Consider the following 5,445-nt stretch of genomic DNA (forward strand, 5'->3'; position numbering starts at 1 on the left):
GGGAGAAAAGGGGATTTGGGGGGTCCCAGGGGGTTTGAGGGGGATAAAAGTGGGTTTGTGGGGCAAAAAAGGGGGTTTGGGGGGGTTAAAGGGGGGCTAAAAGGGGATCTGGGGGGGTAAAAGGAGGTTTGGGGGTCCCGAGGGGGGTCAAAGGCAGAGAAAAGGGGGCCCCAGGGGGTAGAAGAGGTTTGGGGGTTCCCCAGGTGGGGAAAAGGGGGGGCCCTTAATTAGGAAGGGGACATTAATTAACCATGAGGGTTAATTGGGGGGAACCCCATTGAGGGATGTTGGTGTTAATTAACTGGAGTGGTAATTGGGGTTAATCAGCCCCCTCCCCAATGGTCCCCCTGTTTAATTGGGGTTAATTACCCACCTCCTCCTGATTAATTAGTGCTAATTAGTGTTAATTAGCTACCTCCTCAGAGCTCATCCTGTTGGCCTGTTTCCGGATCTCCGTCAGCCCCAAATGCTCCTTCATCTTCTGGTACTTGGGGGTTAATTAGGGGTTAATTAGGGGGTAATTAGGGGTAATTAGGGATCTATTAAGCGATTAATTGGAGGGTTACTAGGGGATTAATTAGGGGGTTCATTGGGGGGGCTAACTAGGTATAAATTAGGCATTAATTAGGGTTAACCAGGGGGTTTTAGATATAAATTAGGTATTAATTATGGCTTAATTAGGGTTCAGTTGGGAGGTTCCTTGATTTGGGCTTGATTAGAGGTCACTCTGGGATTAATCAATAGTTAAATAGGGATTTAGTTAGTGGTAATTAAGAGATTAATCAAGGCTTAGTTAAAGCTTACACGTTATTAGGGATTAATTCCATTTAGTTGGTGAATTAATTGGGAGTTAATTAGAGGTTCATTGGGTGTTTATTAGGAGTTAATTAGAGGGTCAGTTCAGGGATTAACTGGGAGTTTCAACTACGAGTTAATTAGGTTGGCAAGTGGTTAATTTGAGGCTTAATTAGGTGCTAATTAGGGCATTAATTGGGGGCTAATTAGGAGTTAATTAGGGGAGTCAAACCCAGACCCAGACCAGACCCACCCCCAGCCCCCCCATTCTCCCTCTGCCCACCCACCAGTTAATGACTGGTTAATTATGATTAATTGGGGTCAACTGGGGTACTAATTAGTGCTAATTAACTCACCTACGGCCCCCCTCTTCTTCCTCTGCCCATCCAGGGGGGCCAGGAGGGGCTTCACCTGCTTCACGGGAGGGGGCTCCTGCCACTTGTCGAACTTGCGCTCGATCTCCTCCTTCAGCTCGTACCCCACCTGGGGGGGCAAAACAGGGGATTTGGGGGGTCTCTGAGCGGGTTTGGGGGGTCCTAGGGTGGTTTGGGGGGCCCCTGAGGGGGTTTGTGGGGTCCCGGGGGGGGAGTTGGGGGGTCATGGGGGGGGTTTGGGGGGTCCCAGGGGGCTCCTGCCACTTGTTGAACTTGCACTCGATCTCCTCCTTCAGCTCGTACCCCACCTGGAGGGGCAAAACAGGGGGGCTGGGGGGGGTCCCGGGGGAAATTTGGGGGGTTTGTGGGCATTCCTGTGGGTGGTTTTTGGGGTCCCCGAGGGGCAGATTTTGGGGTCCCTGAGGGGCAGGTTTTGGGGGTTGTTTTTGGGGGTCCCAGGAAGAGTTTTGGGGGGTGGATTTTGGGGGTCCCAGGGCAGGTTCTGGAGGGTCTCACCCATGATCTTGGTGGCCGTGGAGGCCCCGAGGATGAGGGAGAGGTTGGGGGCGATGAAGGACATCTGGGACTCCACGTACTCGTAGATGCGGAGCTTGGCCCCGCTCAGGGCCAGGGCCATGTCACAGGCGTCCTCGATCTGGCTCAGCTCCTCCTCCGACAGCTGCTGCCTGGGATCAGGGAAAAAAGAGCAGTAAGATTTAGGGGAGACCCCCCCAACCCACCCTGGGACCCCCAAACCCGCCCGTGCCCCGGGAAAGGCTCCCAAGTGCACAAAATGGTCTCAAAATGGTCCCAAAATGGACCAAGGGGGGCTACAAACATCCCCCAAACAGACCCTAAAAGGAAGCGGAACCCCCAAAAAAACCAGGCCCCCCACCCCATGAACCTTTCTTTAGGGACCCTCCCAGCCCCCTCAAAGACCTCCCCAGGGTGGGAAACACGAGGGGAAAAATGGAGGAAAATGCGAGGGGGAAAAGGGTGGGAAATGTGAGGGGGAAAGGCAGGAAACGTGAAGGGACAAAATGGTGGGAAAGGTGAGAGGAAAATGGTGGGAAATGTGAAGGGAAAAACGTGGGAAATGTGAGGGAAAAATGGCGGGAAATGTGAGGGAAAAATGGCGGGAAAGGTGAGAGGAAAATGGTGGGAAATGTGAGGGAAAAACGTGGGAAATGTGAGGGAAAAATGGAGGGAAATGTGAGGGGAAAAGGGCGGGAAATGAGAGGGGAAAAGGAGAAAAATGTGAGGAGGAAAACGGAGGGAAACATGAAAAGAAGAAACACCTCCCCAAATATTTTGGGGCCCCGCTGACCCCTGGGTAGTGGAAGCCGTCACGCTGACCACCATGATGGTGGCGTTGGTCAGGATCTGCTGCATGCTCTCGTTATTCTTGCACTTGTCCAGGGAATTCCCCAATTCCTGAAGGAACCCCCAAAATTAGGGGAGGAAAAAAGGGGGGGTGACTCCCCCTGGGGACCCCAAAACCCCCCCAGGGACCCCAAAACCCCCAGGGGAACTCAAAGTCACCACAAGGGGACACAGAAATAAAAGAGAGAAAGAGGCAAAGGGGAATTCAGGGGGATTTGGGGGGTCCCACAGGGAATTTGGGGGGTCCCAAGAGGAGTTTGGGGGGTCCTGAGAGGGTTTGGAGGGGGTCCCAGGTAGGATTTAGGGGGTCCCAGATGTGTTTTGAGGGGTCTCAGGAGTGTTTTAGGGGGTCCCAGGTGTGATTTGGGTGGTGCCAGGTGGGATTTGGGGGTCTCAGAGTGTATTTTGGGGGTCCCAAGGGGTGTTTGGGGGGGGGTCCTAGCTCACCTTGACTGTCCGGATGTAATCCAGCACGTTCAGCACCAGCGACTCCAGCTCCAGGAATCTCTTGGAATATTTGTCCCGGACAAACTTGTGGATGATGTCTGGGGGAGGGAGGGGGTCCCAAAATCCACCTCAGCCCCTGAAACACCCCCCCAGAAATGCCCCCCGGGACCCCCCCGCGATCCCCCCCAGGGCTCACTCAGCTTGTTCTCAATCTCCACCGTCAGGTTGTTGGCATCGACGATCACTCAGTACTCAGGGGCTGCCTCCACCGGGCCCAAAACTGCCCAAACCCAGGGGAAATCGACCCAAAATTCCCCTGGGAAACCCTTAAGCCCACACAGGATCCCCCCAAAAAAACCCCCAGGATTCCCTAATCCTCCCCAGGACCCCCCAAATCTCACCCGGGAAGCCCCCCAAACTGATATTTCGGAGTTGCCTCCACCAAGCCCCAAACTGCCCCAAACCAGGGGAAATCGGCCCAAAATAACCCTGGGAAACCCTCAAACCCACCCAGGATCCCCTAAATCCCCATGGAGAACCCTAAAAACCCAACTGAGACCCCACAAAACCCACCCAGGACCCCCCAAATCCCTTCTGCGACCCCCCAAACCTGATACTCCAGCACTGCCTCCGCCAGCCCCAAAATTGCCCAAAAATGGGAAAATTGGCCCAAATTTCCCCGGAAATCCCCCCTCAGTCCCCCAAATCCCCTTGGAGACCCCCCCAAACTCACCCAGGACCCCCTAAAACTCGCCCAGGATTCCCCAAACTCACCTGGGATCCCCCAAAACCTCCCAAATCCTCACCAGGACCCCCCAAAATTCCCCTCCCAAGGGACCCCCCCCAAATCTCACCCGAGACTCCAAAATCTTCCCCCAAATTCCCCCAGAGACCCCCCAAAACCTCCCAGACCCCACCTAGGACCCCCACAAATTCCTTTAATCCCCCCCAGGACCCCTGAAATTCCCCCTAAAACCCACCTGAGACCCCCAGATCTGCCCCAAAATTCCCCCAACTGTGAGGGGAAAAGGGCGGGAAACGTGAGGGGACAAATGGCAGGAAATGTGAAATGGGAAATTTGGATGCCCCAAACCCATTTTTTGGGGGCAATTTTGGGGGATTTGGGGTGCGGGAAGGTTGGGCAGTTGTGAGGGGTGGGGGAGGGAGGGGGGACCTCATTTTGAGGGGGTTTTGGGGGGGTTTTTGGGGTCACCTTCGGCGCCTTTGGGCTGTTTGCTGATGTACTCCTCGATCTTCTGCATGATCTCGGCAAACTGTTGGGGGGAGAGACCCAAAACTGGCGGGTTTAGCCCCAAAAATTGGGGGACAGGAAAATCTAAAAATGGGGGGGGGAGGATCCCAAAAAGGGGTTTTGGGGGGGGGGGTGACCCTGGGGTAGGGGAGGGTTCAGTGGTATTTAGGGGGTCCCAGGGTGGTTTGGGTGGGGTTGGGGGGAGTTTTGGGGGAATTTAGGGTGATTTTGGGGGTGGAGGTTTGGGGAAGTTTTGGAGTGGGTTTAGGATGGCATTTTCAGTGTTTCTGAGATGGGGTTTGAGATGTTTTTGGGGTGGGTTTGGGACGTTTCTGGGGTAGGTTTTTGGGCTGGTTTTAGGGGTGATTTTGGGATGGGTTTTGAGGTTGCTTTTGGGGATGTTTTGGGGTTTTTTGGGGTCAGTTTGGGATGTTTTTGAGGTGAGTTTTGGGGGTGTTTTGGGGTGTTCTTGGGGGTTTTGAAGTGTTTTTGGGGTAGGCTTTGGGATGGTTTTGGGGTGGCTTTTCAAATATTTCTGAGGTGGGTTTTGGGGTCTTTTAGAGGTGTTTTAAGGGCTGTTTTTTGGGGCTGGTTCCAGGGCTGTTTTTGAGGTGAGTTTGGGGTGTTTGGGATCTCTCTGACCACTCTGCTGCCCCATAACTTGGCGATGCTCCTCACACACTCGGAGCCCTCGGGCAGCTCAGGGTGGTTTTGGGGGTGGTTTTGGGGTATTTTGGGGGTGGTTTGGGGGTATTTTGGGGGCTGTTTTTTGGGGCTGGTTCCAGGGCTGTTTTTGGGGTGAGTTTGGGGTGTTTGGGGTCTCTCTGACCGCTCTTTTGCCCCATAACTTGGCGATGCTCCGGACGGACTTGGAGCCCTCAGGTGGCTTCAGCTCCTCCCGCACGTCCTCGATAGGCGGCTCCTCCCCCCCTCGGAGCCTTCGGCCTCCTTCTCCTCCTCGGCCGCCTCCTCCAGGTCTGCCAGGAGCTCGTCAGCCAGAGACATCCTGCAACTGGAAGCACTGGGAGAGAGCAGAGACCCCCCAGTCAGGGACATCCTCAAACTGGGAGCACTGGGAGCACTGGGAGAGAGAAGCAGGACCTAGGGACCCCCAGTCAGGGACATCCTGCAACTGGGAGGACTGGGAGCACTGGGAGGGGAAACGGGGCCCAGAAACCCCTCAGGTCACCCCCA

The 5,445-nt window shown here is 54.8% G+C and overlaps 1 pseudogene; it reads right to left on the reverse strand.

Annotated features, from left to right (window-relative positions):
• Positions 1–415: 415 nt before the first annotated feature.
• LOC113980978 lies at positions 416–5,256 on the reverse strand (annotated as a pseudogene).
• Positions 5,257–5,445: the final 189 nt, after the last annotated feature.

Source organism: Neopelma chrysocephalum, unplaced genomic scaffold, assembly GCF_003984885.1.
Source record: "Neopelma chrysocephalum unplaced genomic scaffold, ASM398488v2 Primary Assembly neopelma1_95762, whole genome shotgun sequence".
NCBI classification, from domain to species: domain Eukaryota; kingdom Metazoa; phylum Chordata; class Aves; order Passeriformes; family Pipridae; genus Neopelma; species Neopelma chrysocephalum.